The 21,497-nt window shown below is 44.6% G+C and overlaps 1 protein-coding gene across 5 annotated transcripts in view; it reads right to left on the bottom strand.

The window, feature by feature from the left end:
- MYO18B (myosin XVIIIB) overlaps positions 1-21,497 on the bottom strand; it is a 203,156-nt gene that overhangs the window by 7,849 nt on the left and 173,810 nt on the right. The gene's annotated exons all lie outside the window — the stretch shown is intronic.

Here is a 21,497-nt window from a genome sequence, read left to right as displayed (position 1 = left end):
AAATTAGACCGAAGTATTACAGACCAGATTAGATTTTTATGTGCCATGGGCAGAAAATAGGAGGTCTAGTGTCTGAGGCCCCTCTAATGGCAGGGAAATGATTAAGTGAGATAGACCCAGAGAAACCTGGCAAGTGACTTGCACCCACATGCTGCAGAGGAAAGCAAAAAATATATATATATCCAAAATAACCCCCAAGGTCACTGCCAGTTGACCTGGGACAAAATTTCTTTGTGACCCCACATGTGGCAAGCCAGCCAGCCAACCACCTAAGAGAGAGAATGCTCCGTGCCACCTCAGAGCCCTGGTCTGCCCTGCCCAATATCCCATCACCAGCTGTGGCCATCCCTGATGGGGGTCGGGGGGGAAGTCCCTTCCTGACCCCTGCAGATGGCCAGCTGAAACTCTGAAGCATGAGATTTTAGGAGCATAAAACAGAACCCGGAAGTGAACCCCGGGGCTGCTGAGCCCTGCCCCTTATCACAAGCAATCCCATCCTATCATCACACTAATAAAATAGTTCCAAATCCTACTAATCTGCACCCTTTGAGGAAAAACCTGTTGCTCTCTGTAGGCATTCCACAGAGCACAACGGATAGGGAAATCAATCAGAGCATTTGTTGCTCCACTAACCTTAACTGCCAATAATATAGAATATAAATATTTCTGCTCTAGGGTTTGTGTCATCTGAGGTTAAGCTAAAACCTACTAACATTCAGTGATAATCGCTACTTGACGCCATCCAGAGGGGTGATGGGATGAGTTAAGAGATCTGATGCTCAATCAGTTGCCATTGTACATCTTAATAAGCGTTGTGAGTGAAAGCAGCACAGAGCCTGTAAACGGGATTCAGGGGGTGCAGGGATAGAGAGCGAATTCCGAGTTCTGCATCTCCAAACGAAGACGGACTTGACGTCTCTGGGCTGCGATCTTCGTGATAGCAAGTGCTGTAGTCTAAGCTCGGCATAAGCCAAAACTGCCTGGAAAGAACAGTTTCAGCACTGTGCCCTAACGAGCAAGAGTGAAATCCACCTCTGCAGCCAATGCCCCACTTCAACCTTAAGCAGTGCCTAGGCCTCATGCCTGACCTGTTCTGCTGGGGTGAATTTCATTCCAGACTAGTAACAGCTGCCCGAAACCTGTGGAAAGTATTAGGCAACTAAGCTAGCCTTCCCCTCTGCCATTCTGTTATAGCCAGCAGTCAGCATCTGACCTATGGCTCCAGGCTTGTTTTCTGAGTTTGGACACAAGCAACAATGTAGTCACAACAGCCGTGTGAGTGAGAAGGGCAGAATTGCATCATTCTAGCCTTTTTAACAGCATTTCCACTCCTCCCAGAGCACAACAGGGCCCTGTTTCCTGTCTCTTCCCTGCTCCTTACCATGGGGCGGACATGCTCAGCTTCTTCCCGTTCCTCCAAAGCACTCTCAGAAAGGACTCTGGATTTCACACACACTAAAATGAAGGGAAATCATTCTCCTAGCACAGACAGGAACATGCCTCCCAAATTAACTGCTCTGTGTGGAAGAGGAGTGGTCTGTCTGTATTTCAGTGTCTGTCAGGTTATTGCACCCGGAGCAAACCTATGCACCCTGCTTCTGTACTGTTATCCGAGGGCAGCAACAGTCACCCTGTGTCTTGTCCTGCAGAACTTTATAACAACATGTGCCCTCAGACAACAGAAGTGAAGTAATCCTGTGCAAACACCTCCAAAGAAAACCCAGCTGCAAATACATGCAATGGGCTTTGGGAGGGTGTGACAGGCTATACTCTTATGTTCACCCTTTTTACAGGACTATGAGAAATTTTGTACAAAGCATGCCTTGTGATGTATCATTTGAAAACTCATAATCTGCTGAACATTACTGTCCTCATAAAATATGTGTATCAACACTGTATGTAAAGTTACAAGATTCTACTGTATAACATTGCTGTAGCATGCTCCAAGTTTAGAGGCACAAACCAGTTCCTCAGGAAAAAAAGATGAACTAACACCTAAGCTAGGTGTCAACAAAGCCAAGTAGACTATCACCTAGTTAAGTGGGCATTCTTTGAAAGGAAGAAGGGTATAAGCAAGAAATTTAAATATTGGCAAAGAAACAGCTGGAGGTCCTGTCCCACAGACCTCCTGTCACCTGAACTCCAGCTGGAGATAATCCTCAAAGAGGAGAAAAAGATATAAGAATAGAGAACACACAACAAAAATTACCTCTCTCTCCTCCCTTTCTCTCTGCTCATGCCATCAACAGCACCTGAAAGAACACTGAACTGACTGAGGGGTCCTGGTTTGGAGGCTTCCAGCCAGTAAAAGACTTCAAAGAGCATGTGATGAGGAAAACCTTTGCTTTGAATTCATTTGGCTTGCTAAATTAGGTATTACTTCACATTTTATCTTTTATTTTCTTTGTACCCCAATTCTGACTTTTATGCCTCATTACTTGTAATCACTTAAAATCTCTTTTGTAGTTAATAAACTTGTTTTAATGTTTATCTAAACAAGTGTGTTTGGACTGACGTGTTTGGGAATCTTCACTTGAGATAATAGGGTTTGTGCATCGCATTTTCCATTGATGAAATGATGGACTTTCTAGGAGCTTGTATTATCCAGAAGGAGAGTGCTGGACAGTACAAGACACACATTTCTGGGGGAAAGTCTAGGACTGGGAATTTGCTGGTATCATGTAATTCATGACTGACTGGTCAGAGCATTCATGTAATTCAGCTGGGAGTAATTTTCAAGCTAGAGGCTGTGTGTGAGCTGACCAGAAGTGGTTGCTCTCACAGTGAAGCAATGTAAAAGGCACCTTGCACCCTGGTAATGTCACAGGGAGGGAAAAGGAGAAACCAGAGTCACATCAGGAACCAGAGACATTGCAAGCAAACAGGTTAGACCAAGAGGAATCCAGTAAGGGAGCGAGAACGGGTAGCACCTGCTGCTCACAGATCAGTCCCTGGGGAGATTAGCACTGAGGACTGAGGATGTAGCTGGTTTAAGGATCACTGGGAAGAGAGAATGAACCAGACCTTGTACAGACTGGATTAACAAAGTCATGCCTTGCACTTCAGTCTATGCAGAGGGTACACTCTTCTCAAGGAGGGCTCAAGATTTATCATGCTGCATTTACGAGGAAACAAACATCGTCTCTTTCTTCTGCAAACCCTTGAGTCGGCCCATTGTGACACTTTTGACAAGTCACACTGTACTTGGAAATCAGTTTAAGCTGCAAGTGAGTTTCTAAAGTAATGAAACAGCAAGGACTATATTGAGAAAACACGTGTCATGTCTTCTCTGCACACAGTGCTGACCTATGTGGATTTTCTACCCAGCCAGTCTTTTCCGATGGGAAATGAACAGGTTGCTCGAGGTCTGCAAGCTTTTCTGCAAGGTGCTGTAGCAGTGCTCCTCACAGCATGGCATAGTCCTGGGGCTTTGTCCTCTCCTGATAACAGCGCTCTTGACATATGGCTCTACTTTTTCTCCCCCAGTTCCTGGGCACCTAAAAATAGCCAAGTGAGCAGATTCTGGCAGCTTGAAAAGTAAAAGCAAACACCACCCAGCCATCCTGCTAGGAGGCGGTGCCCAGCACTCCCAGCTCCCTGCACAGAACTCAGTGGAAATTACATTCTTTGTTTAAACCCATCGGCTTGTGCCACTTGCACAGCGCACCTTCCCCTGCTGTGACCGTCTGGCCTATTCATTCCTGCATGCAGGCCCTACAGCATGGGGTACAACTGGTCCTTCCCAAGGTTGGTGGAGTCTAGGCCGGCTGTCGTAAAGGGCTTACCCTTCCACCCTGCCTGCTTTGGCCCCCTTGCTCGAGCTCTGTGGTTTATCCTGAATCAGAGTGGTTTGGAGTTTCCCCTTCTTCAGCTCACGCTAGCTTGCCAGAGTCCTGTAGTGCAGAGGGGCCTGCCGTCTGTTCTCAGGCCGGCTCGCTTTTCAACCGGAGCCTAAAGATGTCTCTTGAGACGGCCGGTAACGAGAAGACAGAATGACCAAACGTCTCCCAACACGAGCGCTCCGAGAAGAACTGGGATTCCTGGACTGGATCGTGTGGGGTGAGCCCAAAGCTTGAGCTGTGGGGCAGGGGCAAAGCAGGGGCTCCCCCATGGAGCCTCCAAGCACAACCACTCACGGAGACCTATTGCTGCCTCAGGCTGATTCCTGGCTTTAGACAGGCCCTGTCAGCGAGCAGGTGACGTGACCCGGGGGCCGAGTGACAGCACTGGTGTGTAGGTGCCTGCAGAGTGACCGCGCCCACTGGCTGAAGAAAACACGGCCCCCGCTGGGGAGAACGAAACCTGCGTCGCGCACGGCTGTGAGTCACTGCTGAGGAACAGCACGGCTTTCATTCTTAGCGCTGCGTTTAACCTAACACAAGAGCACTTAACTGGGCTCAGCCTAGGGCTGAAGCCAAATGTGCAAAGAACAATGTACTGGGCTCTGCTCTAGGGTCCAAATTAACCCCTTCGGGTGCAGCTCCACACACCTCGCTGCAGACACAGGTCCTCAGAACAAGCGGCTCTAAACTAGATGGGATCCAGAGCCACCAACAGTCTCCCTTCCCTCTACTCCAGAAGAAGATCAAGGCCCCATTCATAAGACTCTACCCTGAAGCCCACGTATGAGAGAGAGCAACTGTCTGATGGCTAAATGCCTCTTCCCTGCCAGTGTCACTCCAAGGCCGGGAGCTGACATGACGGAGGTATATACACACTGCGAGCAGATCGAGTGCCCCTATTCAGCCTCTCTCACAGTACCAGAACAAAGGGATGTTCAGCAGAATTGAAAGGTGACTCAGATAACACTGTGTTGTATACGAAATGGTCTCTTTTATCAACCACTGGGACTCATTGCCACAAGATACCACTGAAACGGAGTAGTAGGATTCTGAATTGTAGAATGCCGTATAGACATATTTCAGAGTAGCTGCCGTGTTCGTCTGTATCCGCAAAAAGAACAGGAGTACTTGTGGCACCTTAGAGACTAACACATTTATTAGAGCATAAGCTTTCGTGGACTACAGCCCACTTCTTCGGAAAGCTTATGCTCTAATAAATGTGTTAGTCTCTAAGGTGCCACAAGTACTCCTGTTCTTTTTGCGTATAGACATAGACATTTATATGGATAATAAAATCATCCCCAGTTACAATAGCTAGAATAAAAAATGTATAACTATTATAAAATCTTATGCCTTATGGCACAAGCCAACCACTCCTTGTCTGGGGTCAGCAGAGCATTCTCCAGGGCAAATCCCAAAGTGGACAGATGTGCACTTTGTTATCTCCTACTGGCCAGGACGCCAACAAAGACGGATCATTTGCCCAGTTCGGAATGGCAATTCCTACGCTATGCAATTCTGGGTCCTAGTGCCCCATAGCAATGGGATTTTTTGACCACTCCATCTACTGTTTGTCAACAGAATTTCTGTGAATTGCTGACAAAATATGTCGTTAGACTTTTTCTTTTAGTGGGAAAAGCTGGAAGGGGGGGGGGGGGGAATAAACACAGAAACTGGAGCTGCCAGGGGCAGCATCTCCCCCGCCACTGAAACTGACAACAATCATTTCTGTTCTGCTGAGATCCTGAAAAAAAAAGACTTCATTAAAAACATGTACTGTTCAAACATTTATATTTATAGATGCACCCTGGAATAATCAATGTGCTTAAAAACTCCACGCTGGCAACAGCAACATCTGTGCCTCTTTTCCTGATGAATAAACATAGCTTCTGCAGGCTCAGAGGAACCATCCCACCTTGGGTATGGAAGAGCTAAAGTGACTTTTTACAACGGCCTCTGTGAAATGGTCTGTGCGCTCCTGCTCTCTAGGTGCACCTGGCTCATTTATAATGCAGCTCCTGCAGCAGCTCCTTCACACAAAGCCTTCAGTTTTGTAACCTCCTTGTGAGGAAGATCCTGAGCAGTGAGAAAGGCTCCAGTGATGGTCAGAGGATGGAGAACCTGCCTCAGGAGAGCAGACTTCAGGAGTTTGGCTTGTTTAGCCTAACCAACCAGCCAACGGCTGAGGGGAGATATGATTGCTCTCCACAAATACATCGAAGGACTAACCACCCGGGAGGGAGAGGAGTTATTTAAGTTAAGGGTCAATGCTGACACAAGAACAAAGGGATATAAACTGGCCACCAAGAAGTTCTTCTTCCAAGGAGAGAACTGGGGGCAAAAAAACCTAGACTGAAATGGATAAGTTTTTGGAGGGGATGGTATGATGAGGTTGCCTGCAATGGCATATGGCCCAACCGTGACTGCTATTAGCAAAACTCTCCAACAGCTAGAGATGGGACACTGGATGGGGAGGGCTCTGAGTTCCGACAGAGAATTTCCCCCCAGATGTCTGGAGGTGGGTTTCACCCACATGCTCAGGCTCTAACTAATCATCATATTTGGGGTAGGGAAGGAATTTTCCATCAGGTCAGATTGGCAGAGACCTGGAGGGAGGGGGGAAAGGTTCACCTTTCTCTGCAGTGTGGGACATGAGTCACTGCTGGTTTGAACTAGAGTAAGTGGTGGATTCTCTGTAACTTGAAGTCTTTAAATCACGCTGTGAGGATGTCGGTAACTCAGCCGGAGGTGAGGGGTCTATTACAGGAGTGGCTGGGTGAGGCTCTGCAGTTTGTGTTCTACAGGAGGTCAGACTGGATGATCAGGGTGGTCCCTTCTGGCCTTAAGGTCTGTAAATGGGCAAATGGGACTCGGAGAAGGACGTTCTGCCTGTGAGGTCATATCCAAACTGTGTTCTATGTGTTTAAAAACAAAGCAACCCATTGCAAACAGTGGCTTGGCTCCCAAGCAGCCAGGCTCCCAGGCTAGGTCTATCTGCTGTGCCAATTCAAGACAACGGAGGTGCACTAGGATCACCCTCACGATGCTCTGTGCTGTGACCTAGGACTTGGATATCACATTTTTGCTTATGAAACAATCATCTGTGTAGCGAGGCACAAGAGCGACACAAATCCAAAGCAAAGACACACAGAACAGTGATGCAATGGGGCTGCACTGCAGGGTACGAATGCCAAAGGAGCAAAGCCCTGTTAATTCAAAGCAGCATCTGCTGCCTGGGGCGTTAGCACAGGGCCTGATCGGTTTTGACATTAAAATGCAAATAATGAATGTGGTTTAGCACAACAGCAGCAAGGTCTTGTGCAGTAAGGAAACACTGCATGGCGGTGGCACCTTTCCTCCCAGCGCCCGGTACCCTGGGCTCCTTGCAGCCAACAGTCGTTCTCGCTCCCCGAGCAGGAAGCAAGGATTCTGGTCACACCCAGCAGCCACCTCCAGCCCAATCAGTCTCTCCACCATGGATGCCAGGAGCTCAACCCCATGAGCCACCTCTCACCAATTGTACAGATTGTCCTGCTGTGATAGTTGGAAGGTTAGATGATACTCACATGGACTAAAGAACGCCTCATTAACATTACTGCCCTTAAAACCCTGGCATTTCAGGCAAGAGTGCCTAGTAATGGAACAGCTCACAAGTATGCCCCTATCTATGAGAACTAGAAATGATGCTGCAGACATGGGGAAATGCAGACTATGGCATCAGATACGCCCTGCAGGGGGCAAAATCTCCCTGCCCCTAGTGCATTTTTAATGACTTGGATAATGGAGTGGAGAGCATGCTTATAAAATTTGCGGAGGACACCAAGCTGGGAAGGGTTGCAAGCACTTTGGAGAATTCAAACAACCTTGACAAACTGGAGAATTGGTCAGAATTCAACAAGATAAAATTCAATAAAGACAAATGCAAAGTAGTGCACTTAGGAAGGAACAATCAAATACACAGCTACAAAATGGGGAATAACTAGCGAGGTGGCAGTATTGCTAAAAGGAATCTGGGGATTATGGTAGATCACACATTGAATATGTGTCAGCAACGTGATGTAGATGCGAAAAAGGCTCATATCATTCTGGGGTATATTAACAGGAGTGTCGTATGTAAGACACAGGAGGTAATTATCCCACTCAGCACTGGTGAGGCCTCAGTTGAAGTTCTGTGTCCAGTTCTGGGTGCCCCACTTTAATAAAGATGTGGACAAACTGCTGAGGGTCCAGAGGAGAGCAACAACAATGATGAAATGACCGATGAGGAGAGGTTTTAAAAATAGGGCATATTCAGTCTTGAGACACAGAAGGGACCGGAGTACAGCCTTCCAATATGCTCAGGGCTGTTCTAAAGAGGACAGGGGTCAATTATTCTCCATGTCCACTGAAGACAGGACAAGAAGTCATGGGCTTAATCGGCAGATTAGGTTAAATAGTAGGAAAAACTTTCTAGCTCTCAGGGTAGTTAAACTCTGGAACAGGCTTCCAAGGGAGGGTGTGGGATCCCCGTCACTGGAAGTTTTTAAGAACAGGCTGGACGAATACCTGTCAGGGCTGGCCTAGGTATATTTGGTCCTGCCTCAGTGCTGGACTTAATGACCTCTCAAGGTCCCTTCCAGCTCAACAAGGACAAAGGTGTTAGATTAGAAGAGATTGACTCGCTGGAGTGTAATGAGTGTGGGCATTGGAGGAATTCAGCTGTCTTAGTAGTAAAGAGCCAGTACCCTTAAAGAATTAGCAGCCCACACGCACTGCAGTCAGTCAATTCATCCACTGAGTTAATCTAAACAGATTTTCAATTAGAAAGTGTGCGCCATCAGGGGGCGTGATGTAAACCTGGTCAGCATCGGCCTTGCTGCTCTGCATGCTGCAGGCATTTTTAGTTTGAGCACAGTGGCAGAATCAGCCTGTATTTTGCTCCCCAGTCCTGCATTATGACAAGTCTTCTCTAGGATGCTGGTTTCAGTTGCCAGAATTTTATCAAATTATAATGACATAAGTTAAAACTTTTGATCTGTCCATGTGCTGAATATCCCTGCAGGTCTACCACCATCTGCTGCACCTCTGAATTTATCTGTAAACAAACTGGTAGAAGCTGGAATTCAATCAAGACAGATTACCACCTCCTACTATACATTGATCCTTTATCATAGCTACTGTCAAGGAAATCTAACTGGCCTCTTTCATACTGTGACAGTGCTTACTATTATGTCGAGCAATCTAGTAATGTTTGTATCCGAGATTAGTATGTTGCACTGCATTTTATCCAGAGAAAGCAGAGGGGAAGCTGATATGCCTTTAGCAAGCAGTTACGAAGTGCTGCATGCCAAAGAGGTCCTGTCCTCCTGAATGAAATGTCCCTAGGTTCTTGTTGCCGTCCAGCACTGAGAAGTTCTGTGCTACGCTGACATTTCTCCGGCTCTGAAGCGGTTCTCTGTATTATCCGTTATCTTGATTTGATGTAGGGACTATTAAAAGAGGCTTCAACCCTGGCTCTCCAGCCACACACAGAGACTGAGACTAAATTTCATTTACAATTAATTACATTCTGAGAAAGCACTTTGCATACCAGAGGCTAATTTCTCCCTTGTAACAAATTTCTGATTACTGGGTTGATATACTGTCTCTAGGAACATTCCCACTAATAGTGATGTCATATCATCTTTATTTTCCCGCCAGGACCAAAGAACAGCCAGTTTGAAATTCTGTCTAGGATGCTGGAACCTCTACATTCACCAGAGATACCTTCCTTCCGGGATTCATATGGGCTCTGGGCCAAGCCTGACGCTGTAGAGCCAGTGACCCTACTCTGAAATGCACAGCCAGGTAGCAGCGCTGGGCTCAATTCCCACAATTCATTTCTCAGTGATCTGAAAACTGATTGGAAGCAAAGGGGAAAGTTTAGGAACAGGGGATGTGCTTCTGGATGGGACCTTCTTGGTCATCGAGTCCAGCCCCTTCTCTCACAGGCAGCCCTGTCAGTTTCATCCATAAATTTGTCAAGATCCATCTTAAAACCAGTTCGGTTGTTTTTCCTCACTCTTGCTTTGGGGAGGTTTTTCCAGAACAATGACCCCTTGGGTGGTTAGAAACCTCCTTCTCATTTCCAGTGACCTTCTTCGCGGTCAGTTTATCCCCCGTGGTTCTTGTGCTAACATTGTCCTATAGCGTAAATCGCTTGTCTCTCACCCTGCTGTTCACCTCCCCACCTTCCTAGGCTTATCTCCAAAATCCATGGAAAGGGAAATCTCCCCTCCGCACACCAGTGCTGCCTTCCCGAAAACCCACTGTCAGACTGAAAGCGTGGCAGCAAGGAGTGGCATTTTCAGAAGTACTCAGCACAGACCTAGCTGCACTGAAAGCAAAGGGAAACCTCCCTCTGACGGCGACAGAAGCAGAGCTAGGCCAATGGGAAGCACATCCCTGGATGTCTGTGTGTGTGCCTGATTCGCCTCACAAGAGACAAAGCCAGGATCACCTATCCCAGTTCAGGTGGGTGTTTGGAAATGTGCCAGAGAAGAGAGAGGATGAGCACGGAGACCCACATGTTAATGAGATGAGTATCTCATGAAGATGGACAATTCAGCACAGTTCTAGATATATTTCATTCAAAGCGTCCATATGCTGTGCATTCTGGGAGCTCGTTTAATAAAGAGTTGTGCAATGATCTTCTGCTCCTGTTTCCCGGCTTTGCTCCGCTACAGAATAAACACGATTGTGAACGCAGCGATGCCAAGGGCCTGCAATGAAACGCTGGCTTCCTTTGTAAAGGGAGTGACACAAGTGGCTGGACAGATGGCCTAAGAGTGCACTGGGCCCACCAGGGATTGGAATGGATGTACCATGATGACGAGCTTTCATGTCACAGCGGCTGCTTTAGAAGCATGCAAGCCAAGCATGGAAACTATGCGTAAAACGTCTGTTGAAAAAGCACCCCTCTCTGCAGTAAATCCCACGTCTCTCTGCAATATGGGGTTACCCATGTGAAATTCACACTCATCAAGAGATTTCACCCAAGATGCTCCTCACCACAGGCTATCTTATTACAGGGGAGTGCAGCCAGAGTTTGTCCGGCTGTTTATGGGAGTTGCAAAGCCAGGACTGAAAATGGAAGAGACGCCTGACTTGCTAACATCACTCGGACAAGTCTCATCCCCACTGCCAAGCTTTTTAGAGTGTCAATACACTGGTCACACAGGGCTGTCTCTCAGTACTGTCCCCCCAGGAATGCAGGCCAATGAACAGCTGTGGCCTTTGGCTTTGAGAAATAAATATAGCAAAGGCATTAATTCTCATTGTGGCCAGATTGAACAGCCATTGGGCATGTAACATTAAGGTCCAGAGGAGGAAGCAATAGGACGTTATCAAATCTAATTTAGCCCATTAACCTGGGATCACTGCCGTACCACATTTCAGCCTAAAAACAGTATGAGATTTGCAGAATCAATGAAAACAGTTTAATCCCACAATCTTTTTTTAATACAGTTATATAACATAAACGAGCCACCTTCTCTTAAGAGCCATGGAAGCCTAACAGATAAGCACACTAACTAATAAAATACAGAAGACACATTGTTAAGCCAAACATGTTTTAACTGAATAAAAGAAACATGTAAAAAAAGCCTGAATCCCGATTTCAATGGTTCAAGTGCACACTCATGAAGCACAGCTCATATTTAACTGCAGTTTTTAAAATTTTCCATTCTCATCATAATTTTTTGGCCATGAAAAGAAGAAATATCACCCCAAAAAATAAAATGCTCACCCAACCAAATCTACTACTGTACCCCTTTCAGGAGTCTGATTTATCTTGTGTACCCCCAAGTTTCACCTCAATTAAAAACTGCTTGGTTACAAAATCAGACATAAAAATCCAAAAGTGTCCCAGCAGACTGTTACTGAAAAATGGCTTGCTTTCTCATTTGTACCATATAATTATAAAATAAATAAATTGGAATATAAATATTGTATTTACATTTCAATGAATAGTATATAGAGCAGTATAAACCAGTCACTGTCTGTATGAAATTTTAGTTTGTACTGACTCCACTAGTCCTTTTTCTGTAGCCTGTTGTAAAAATAGGCAAATACCTAGAAGAGTTGGTGTACCCCCGGGAAGACCTCTGCGTACCCCCAGGGGTACATGTACCCCTGATTGAGAACCACTGAGTTAGAGGCAGGGCCGGCTCCAGGGTTTTGGCCACCCCAAGCAGCCAAACAAACAAACAAACAAAAAAAGCCGCGATGGTGATCTGCAGCGGCAATTCGGCGGGAGGTCCTTCGCTCCGAGCAGGAGTGAGGGACCGTCCGCCGAATTGCCGCCGAACAGCTGGACGTGCCGCCCCTCTCCGAAATGGCCGCCCCAAGCACCTGCTTGGTAAGCTGGTGCCTGGAGCCGGCCCTGGTTTAGAGGAACTTTGCATTACAGGGCACAAGTACTAGACAGATAGTCAGTTCCCATTCTGAAATGTTACCCTGTTCGTATGTAAATTCAAATCTTAAGACTGAAGTGTCATCAATAACTCACAGAGCTTGAAATAAATGTTTGACATGTTGGCCTTAGCCCTGTATTTCCTCATATTTTTCTGGTTTCAGCTACATTCTGAATGTCAGTTAAGCTCAGTGTGTGTGTTTCTCTGATTGTTTCAATTAGGGCTTTGGGCAGTGCTAGAAGAAGCGCAATTTGTAAGCATATTATAATTGCAAAGCAAAACATTGTAAACACCACGGAAAATGCTTTGCCTAAATTAGAGGCAAACTAAGACCTGATACAAAAAAAAATCTAAAAGCATTTGCAAGCCAAATAGAATTCTGTAGTGTGCAATCCACACCAAAGCAAATGACATACAACACTAATTAGTGAAGATTACACAGCAATTAACATGATTATGATTATGCTAGTTGAAATAATTTATACCATAATATCCCCACTTGCATTGCAATACAATGCATGTCCAGAGAAAAAAGAATATTGACCAAATTATGCTCTTGGTTCTGCATGTATGAAAACCAGTACAGCTCCAAGGAAGTAAGAGAGAAGAACTTGTCCAAATTTCCCTAAGAAATTTTCCTGTCATGCTATCAATGCAAGGCAATAAAGTTTTTAATAGAAATTATTTCCTTTTGATAATATAATGTTTTAAAATAAAATAAGTAACATGGCCATTTCCTGACTGCTCCAAGACCTCCAGTTCTAATATAATAAGAATATTCAAATACTGAAATCCAAACCTAGGTGATCTCCCTTTTTTGTGCATCTTCAAGCGGTTCTTTCCCTATGATAGTAAACATATAAATAAATTATAAAGTTCAAAGTAATTTATTATCTGGGATTAGGCTCTGACTATCATCAGATACGAACAGTGAGCCCCCACAAGATCTTAAGAACAATTGGATGTACCCTGATCTGTTTTCATGGACATGAAAGTGTGACACTGTCCTCTCAAGGCTCAAGAGCTACAATTGAGAGCTGTGCTGATGGCTTTATGTGGTCAGTGTAGCTGCCATATGTGCTACCACATCTGAGAGAGACTAAGCTTTGTTTCCAAGAACTCCCTTGGATGGCAGGGTCTAACAATAAATAAATTAAATAAATATAAATTAATGGAGATATCCCATCTCCTAGAACTGGAAGGAACCTTGAAAGGTCATCGAGTCCAGCCCCCTGCCTTCACTAGCAGGACCAAGTACTGATTTTGCCCCAGATCCCTAAGTGGCCCCCTCAAGGATTGAACTCACAACCCTGGGTTTAGCAGGCCAATGCTCAAACCACTGAGCTATCCCTCCCCCACCTATCCAATGCTAAGGAGGCACCAGGGGGAAAGAATAGCTAGGGATGTTCATCAGCCATCGACTTGGAATTGAAATCCTTGGATGCTTTGCATTCACAAGGGCAGCGTAGCTGCAGTGAATAGTGCCACAAGGTTCCCAAGATGAGATAGCATGTGCTAAGTGTCACAAATATATGTCTGTCTTCTACTCCTGCCGTCTTGTAAACTAGTAACAGCTCATTGAGATCATCTGGGGAAAGGGGAACTCTGCTTCAAGAGAGGAAACTGACAGCTTCCAAACAAGACCCTGCAGGAAGACTAGCACCAGAGGGACCAGAGCAAGTAGCTCTCATTTGTCAAGAAGAGTTGTCCTATGGCATGAAAAGAGACTGAGTGAAACTGTGTCTCTTACTCCTCCCCTTCGCTCCTGAAGGTAGCTTCACTCACCTATTGTAACAAGGTCTGCAGAAAGTCTTTGCAGATCCCATAATCACCAGTGCTGGGCGGCACTCATCTTTGGTATTTGCAGAGAGACATTTAAAGCTTGAGCAATGTAAATATTTACTACCAGGTTGCCGGCACAGATGCCAGTCGAGCCAAAATTACCATTGCAGACAAACGTAAACATTGTGCCATTTTGTCATCACTCCTCTTGGAAGAGTCTATACTAATATTGCAATGAGCATGCCTGAACACTCCTGCCCTCTACTGCATGAAACTAGAGCCACATGTCACAGGCCACACACTAGTAACAGCTGATGGAGCTGCTCCTTTTGCAGCAGGACAGTCAAAGTTCTGTCCCCACCATCACCATGAAGCTCCAAGTATGCATCATTGTGAGAACCATTACGTTTCTAGGGTGCAGTGGGCTTGTTACCAAATCAATGGGCCTAGAGAAAAGACAGACCCTTCATCCCACAGAAGGGTATCTGCAAGGAACCCAGAGTGTAAGAGATGACTGCTATAGTATAACTTCAGTCTAGTAGGGATGTGACGAATACCCAAAACCGTTATGATTTTTATGTGTGTGTCCAGTCACTCTGGGACTGTTCAGAATTGTTTGGATACTGACCCCTCCAAGTGAAGGCCCTCTGAATAGTCCCCTATCTCCTGCATACTGGGCTTAGAAGCTCTGTAGTTCAGCAATTTCAACCTTGTTACCCAAGGATGCAGTAAATTCACATAGTTTTGAATTCACTTTCTAATAAAAGGTTAACATGTTATTCCGACTGTGAGATGTCTCTGATTTACTGGGATTCAGAGTTGACAGCCATTTTTGTCCAAATACTTAATATCAGAGAATTACAGAAAAAGTTAATCAAATTCCTGATCTCTGTACACTGGGCTGAATATAATAGCCTTATATCACTCCCTTTTGGGAGCTGCTAGTTCGGGAAAGGAAAACTATCCCGCATATATTAGCAAGAAGTGAATGCTAGGTAGATTTGTTTCTCATTTCTGGGGGTTTATGTAAGCAAAATCTTAATAAAACTGAGATCAACTGAGACAAGACACATAGGCTCTTTCTCATTAACTCACTAGATTCATCATCTTCCGTTTGTTTTCATTTGATACAGCTTCCTGCCTAGTACTTCAGTCTTAGATTATCTGAGGCCATTTGCAGGTATAAGGTTAGGATTTGGACTTTGCCTTTCCATGGACTTTAGAACGACTCGAGATTGTGACATCTCTTCCAGCCTGAATGCAAAGGATTGCTTTGAAATTAGGTCATGGCTGGACCAACATGTTGCTTTTATTTCTCTCTCTATAGAGATAAATACTGTGCTGCCCACAGTCTCCAATGCGGCCCGTTTAGTATAAATCCAGCACAGTTCATCTCAATAATGTAGTTTAATCCATAATTTCTGATTTATTGCCATTCATTTGCAGTTACGCCTAAGTAATTTGGACCAAAGACCTAAGGCAGCCATAGGAATGAAGATCAAAGCATTCTTAAATACAATGCTAGAGTAGAATTCTGCACACTAAGCATGCTCTGCTCTCTGATGAAGGACTCGTGTCAATTACCTATGCCTAAGTCAAACCATTGCTTTTATTGGTTTTAAATTCCATTTCATACCAGCAATAGACAAGGCTCAGAAAGGCATTTTCAAACTACCACAAAAGGTATTTAAAATATTAGCTGCATGGGGACTTGCTCTTCAGAAAATTAATTCTGGTTTGTATTTATTTTACCATGTAAACCTGAATTCACAGGGCTCAGACCGCTGCACAATAAGAATGGAGTGTTTAACATTACAGGGAAGACACCAGTATTAATCTTGAAAAATCACATAAACTCCGTGTAGCTACATATCAGACGCTGCACACAACTACAGGGTGACTATACATCATGTAGGCACTAAACCCCACTTTGCAATGACTGCAGTCTGAAAGTCAGGTAATTTTGTATACAGAAATGAAAAAGATATGTGCACAATATAAGCAAAAACGACTTGGAGCTAGATTGTGCCAAGGATTGTGTGGGCATGAGACGTGCCGGGGGTAACCTCCTCCCTTGCCCCACTGCACACACAAATCTCTTATGTATAGTCTCCCTGGCCTTGGTTCTGGGTATGCTAGAGAAAGCAGGTGGGTGGTGAGTGGGTAGAGGCTTGGCTGGGTGCAGCTGATCTGGGGAGAGGAGTACTGCAAATAAATACTGGGAGAGATTCCCTTCCCTACGCAGCCCCTGGGCCAATGGAGCTATGCACCTTCTCCCACGCAGGGCTCCTGGCAAAGCAATGACTTAGACTTTGATCTGAGGACTTCTGAAAATCCAGCCCATGTAAGTGCTTCACATCTGAGATGTAAAGTCACTGTCTGTCTGAAGATCCCCATAATACCAGGGAGGAATTTCAAGTAAGATGCCCACCTTGTGTCTTCATTTCCAGGGCTATTTGGAGGGTTTCAGTCAAATCCTTAACACTTAGGTGCCCAATTCTGAACCCTTCCTCACGCAGAGTAGCATTTCCTCATGTCAGGATTCTCTCTGGTTTCAACTGGCCTGTTCCCAAGAATAAATTCTATCCCTGCAAGCAAAGGCTGCACACTTGGCTAATGTCGTTTTGTGTGTGTTTTATGTTCCGACCTTTTTCCGGGGCTAGTTTCCTCAGTTTCTAGTCCCTTACAGCTGTGAGCCAAGGTGAGCCACGTTAAGTATCTAGCCGTCTGGCTGCTTATATATGCCATTGTCCAACTTGCTTACAGCTTGTTTACATTTTCTTCAAGAATTAACATGTCAGACATTTATACACTTTAATATAAAATCTTCCCTCAGTGGTAAACATGTGAGCGTATGGCACACAAATCCACAGATAGACTGCATTATCTCTTTAAATCACCTCTAGAGAATACATCAAGGAATATTATCCTGCTTGAAGTGTGTTTTTGAAGTAGCGGCTTTCATCTAACATTCCACTGATCCTGGTTTGGAACCAACTACCTTCTTTGATTTGATGGTTTGACCTTAAATACCACACTCTCCCACTGAGCTTCCTTCTCCACAGGTTGAAAAGAATGTAGCCTGAAACATTTTCACAGTCTCTGGGCCAATGACTGTATAGTACCTGACCTGATTAGGTGGTCACTTTTCTACAGAGGTTTAAATAATGTATTAAAATTAATGACACAACAGTATTAACCTCTCAATTATGCCCCACAATGTAACTTTCCTGTTTCCACCTCTTTTCTCTACTCTTCAGCCTATAAAATTGCAACTACCTTAAATGATGGTGCGATCTGTCAAACCAAGACATATTTGTAAAATGCATACTTGACAAGACATTCTTCGTGATCTTTGGTACCCTTTTGCCATTGTGTGATAACTCCCCATTTTTAACATTCATGTGTAATAACATCTATGGGTGTCTCCTCTGTTCCCCTCCATGTACCTGCAAACTAGACAAGATTGGAAAAAAACTTTCCAAGAGTGCTTGCTGAAGGCTGCTTCTGAGTAGTTTAGCAGACTAAAATAGTTCATTAGTTGGTGTGTTATGCAAACATGCATATTGAACAAAATACAAAATTGTGTATATTTTAGTTAGACAGCAAGTATTTGAAAATGTAATCAAATATCTTTGCCAGATAGGCCACTTTGATGAATCCATCAGCAATGTTTGCAAATTGATTGATTTTTTCCCGCTACTGTTTTAAAAATACACTGGCTTGAAAGAAAAATAAATGTGAAATCAGTAGATGTCACCACCTGTGGTGATTGGGACTGATTCAAAAGGCAATCCTGGTGCCCAGTAATCATTGGTGCGGTTTTATTACTGAATAACAATTGACATGCAATAAGCCACTTGCAGCAGTTATGTTTAGGTTCTCACTTGGACCTGCAGTTGCTTTTACATTCAGATTAGAATCACATCTCCTGAGAGTTTGCCCTCCACTGTCCACACCGAATGGGCGACAATGATTCTGGCTGAGTTATTGGTGCATTGCTCAGGAAAAGGTCTGGTAGGCACTCTTGTGAAGCAGTCAAGAGATGGAAGGAGTTGTTCATTCCCTCTTTTCTCTCCATTAAATGGTGGGAACAGGCGTGAGAGGCTCTGTGAGCAGCAGTAGACAGCACTCCGACCGTAAGCCTTTTACCTTCCCACCACCAACTGGGGCATAGATGGAGTCATGCAGACAATAACTTAATGTACAATGGCACATAATTCAGTGCGTCATTTTTCTCTGCCTAGATGGGTGAGTTTGCATGTGTCTCCAGTTGTAGCTAAAGCTTTTGACAAGGCACATGATTGCTAAAGGGTAAACACAAGCCACTGGCATCACAGCACTAGTCTGACTAGCAAACAGAGACCCAAACATCTCTCCCTACTTCTTGCTTCACAGCTGTGGCTATATCGCCATCCCTGACGCCTCCACAAACAACAAGCTTTTCTGAAGCAAATTGTGAACACCTGCTGCACACTTTCCGATGGGGCAGAATGTTAGACCTGAGCCAGCCCATTAGGGGACTGCAGAACGTGTTGATGTCATCAGAATATCAGCACCTGGGCCAGGTGTCTTCAGTGTGCACTTGCTCTGAGAACCTCGAGCTCTGCTGAGCTCCAGTGGCATGACTGTGTCCATCAGAGGCGCTATCAACTCCATAAGAACAGGCAGCTTGCAGCCAAACTGAAGGTGCAGGGGCTCCCGAGCACGGCTGCTCATGTGAAGCCAGGGCTGAGATCAGTCACAGAAGCGGAGGCCATTTCTCTATAAGACATCATGCTTCTTCCTCCAAGGTTGCAACAAGTGCGATCACAGCTTCTCTCTTCTTCTAGCGCTTCCCTTGTTCACTAAGCCCCAAACGAGACAATAGACAGCTACCACTATTTGTGAGACCTAGCGGGAAAAGCCCAGTAGGAACCAATTAAATGGGCCTCTGCCAGATCCAGTAACAAAACCACGTATATACTAAAAAGTGACAAAGCGTCCTGTGGCACCTTATACACTAACAGACGTATTGGAGCATAAGCTTTCGTGGATGAATGCCCACTGCGTCAGACGCATGACATGTATTTACTATTTGTTCTTCTCTGTTGCTAAGTAGAACTTTTAAAGTTTTGTCAAAGAAGAAAAATAATAGCTTGTTTGTTCCAAAATGTGGTTAAAAAATGCCATGGTAGACATTTCTGTGGTTCTTGCTCAAAGTCTGTCTTGTTCTTGTTCATTTATCACAAGCACTGGGGCGCTATTTTGGATACAACTTGCTGCAATGTTAAGCCTGTCCGTGGCGTGGATTTACCTTCCAGCTACAGATAACATTTGTCTTTTTAGACAGCTGGTTCGTCCCATGTATTCTATTCAGTGTCTGCACCACACTCCAGTCCAGACCTAACAATACACACTGAGAACAGAGCGGCACTTTTGATTTTGAGTTTTCCCTCCTATATTCTCCTATGGGGCCCATCCTGTCTGTACACACTTCAAAGCTATTTTGCATTGACAGAAGGAACAGCAGTAGTCTGAGCTTGGCAAACCCCTCTCATTAGCATTCAGCAAAGTATACATGGTGTGTGACACATGAGATGTCCATGTGGCCTACCTTGTCCTGTCAAACAGAGAGAAATTTCAGTGGCAGCTGCCAGATATGGTTTCCATTGCCGACTTCATTCTGCTGCAAATCTGACCAAGTATCCAAAATGGAAGGGCTTGAAATAAGCGTGCCCTACATTGCAAAGGCTGTCAAACAGCCGCTGAACTGCTTCAAGAGTAGAAGAAAGATCTTGTGCTTAAAGCAGTAGACTGGGATTCAGGAGAGCTGGGTAAATCACTTAGACTCTCTGTGCCCCAGTTCCTCATCTGTAAAACAGAGACAATAATATTTCCCTCCCTGGCATGCTGGTGAAGTGCTAAGGAATGAGGTGAAATGCACCATGGAAGAAGTCTAAATTAAAAAATGTAGTTTGGTTTGTGCTGTGGGCCACAATTCCTGTTTTCCCTTTTGTGGAATTGATCGGTATTGTTACGTGCTTGGTGATCTGACCAAAAATGGCCTGTCCATCCACTGATTCACACACATTTTCTTCGTGCCACCATCTCCACCTGCACCAAGCTTCTGAGCACAGGCGCTATGGGTGAAATCCTGACCCCACTGACGTCTATGGGAAAAGTCCCATTAACCTCAGTGAGGCCAGGATTTCACCTGCAGGAGAGTAGCCACACAATTACTGTAAATAAACATCTAGGTGTGGGTCTATTACAGTGTCCAATACAAGCAATGTGAAATCCTCTCATGTTAGGTCATGGTCTTCCAACTCATTCGGAAATGCCTCTGTCTCTCTTTAATATCACCATTTTCAGTTGCTTCACATAACATTCCCATTGCTAATAGTGCTAAGGCAGCTACCAATTGCAATGGGAGCATCTATGTAGAGAAATCAGAGTTCTTCCTAACACAGTTGGTTCTCCGAGGTCTGCCAGGGGATACACCAGCTCACCTAGATATTTACCTAGTTTTACAACAGGCTACAAAAAGCACTAGCGAAGTCAGTACAAACTAACATTTCATACAGACGATGACTGGTTTATACTGCTCTATGTACTATACACTGAAATGTAAGTACAACATTTATATTCTAATCAATTTATTTTATAATTATATGGTAAAATGAGAAAGTAAGCAATTTTTCTGTAATACTGTGATGTGACACTTTTGTATTTTTATGTCTGATTTTATAAGCAAGTAGTTTTTAAGTGAGGTGAAACTTGGGAGTACAAGACAAATCAGACTCCTGAAAGAGGTACAGCCATCTGGAAAGGTTGAGAGCCATTGTCCTAACATGATACTGCAGTAATGAGGTGAGTACTAAAGATAAAGATGTGACTAAGACTGCGTGAAACAGGGAACTCTGAATACTAGTCTTAAGTTTTCCCAAACGTATTGTAACTCAAAGTTCTGGATATTGATCCGAACAGAAAGTCCAAAGCTTTTTAACGTTCACCAGTCAGTAGTTCTTACCCAGCTGAATGTAGTCTCTTATATTTAAAAGGGCAATGAACAATCATCAGAAATAAACATCAGATAGTAACCTACGTCACAACTAAATGTCATTGCTTTGGAGGTCTGGTCAAGTGAAGGGTACTGGTGTGGAAGAGATGATGTTACTTTGTACCTGCCTCTTTTATAATTCTAGGAGGGCAAGATGCAGAAGTGCAGCTTTACCCAGGAAATACTGTACCCTTAAAATACCATTAGCCTAATGGCGCCTTGCTGTCTTGTTGCAATCTGCCAAGTTTAAAAGCACGCAAAATCAGAAACCTGGATGGCTTTTTAAAAAGAAGTAACTGATTCCAAGCTGGCTGCTACAGCTCCTGAAGGCCCTAGGAGGGCTATCTATGTTTTCTTGGCTCCAGTGCCTTGTACATCCTCCTGTGTGTGGCACTTGGC

Source organism: Malaclemys terrapin, chromosome 16 (genome assembly GCF_027887155.1).
Source record: "Malaclemys terrapin pileata isolate rMalTer1 chromosome 16, rMalTer1.hap1, whole genome shotgun sequence".
NCBI lineage: Eukaryota > Metazoa > Chordata > Testudines > Emydidae > Malaclemys > Malaclemys terrapin.
The sequence above is the reverse complement of the archived record's forward strand: the minus strand, read 5'-3'. Positions and strand labels throughout refer to the sequence as shown.